Genomic DNA, 640 nt, shown 5'->3' with positions numbered 1-640 from the left:
TTGCTTCTTTGATTCTTTGGTTATTTTGGAGGATGGTGTTTGATTACCACAAGTATGTGAGTTTTCTCCATTTTTTCTTCTTTACATTGCAAATTTCATTCCTTTGTAATTGAAGTACATACTTTGTGTTGTTTCTCTCTGTGAGTATCATTGTGGTTTGTTTTATGGCCTTGCATATGGCCTGTCTGGGGGGATGCTCCAAGGACGGCTGAAAAGAATCTTGTTCTATTTTGGGGTGGAGTTTTCTAGAGATATCTGTTAGGGATACTTCATTTGCAATGTTCAAGTCCTCTATTTCTTTGTTGATCTTTTACTTAGTTTTTCCGTTCGTTACTGAAAGCGGGATATTTGGTTATTCAACTACTATTGTTGAATTATCTACGTCTCTCCTCGTTTCTGTCAGCTTTTGCTTCAAGCATTTTGGTATCGTCTATAATTATACATTTCTGATGAACTAAATCTCTTATTATGAAATGGATCTTTTTATCCCTAGTAACTTGTTTATTTAAAGTCTATTTTTCCTATATTTTTTAAAATTTATTTAAAGGCTAATGTAGAACCACTCCACCTTCTAGTGGTAGATGTTTGCATGATCTATATATTCCCATTTTTTAAGGTCAACCTATTTGTACTTTTGAAT

Source organism: Colobus angolensis, unplaced genomic scaffold (assembly GCF_000951035.1).
Source record: "Colobus angolensis palliatus isolate OR3802 unplaced genomic scaffold, Cang.pa_1.0 Scaffold267, whole genome shotgun sequence".
Lineage (NCBI taxonomy): Eukaryota > Metazoa > Chordata > Mammalia > Primates > Cercopithecidae > Colobus > Colobus angolensis.
Note: the sequence above shows the minus strand (reverse complement) of the source record.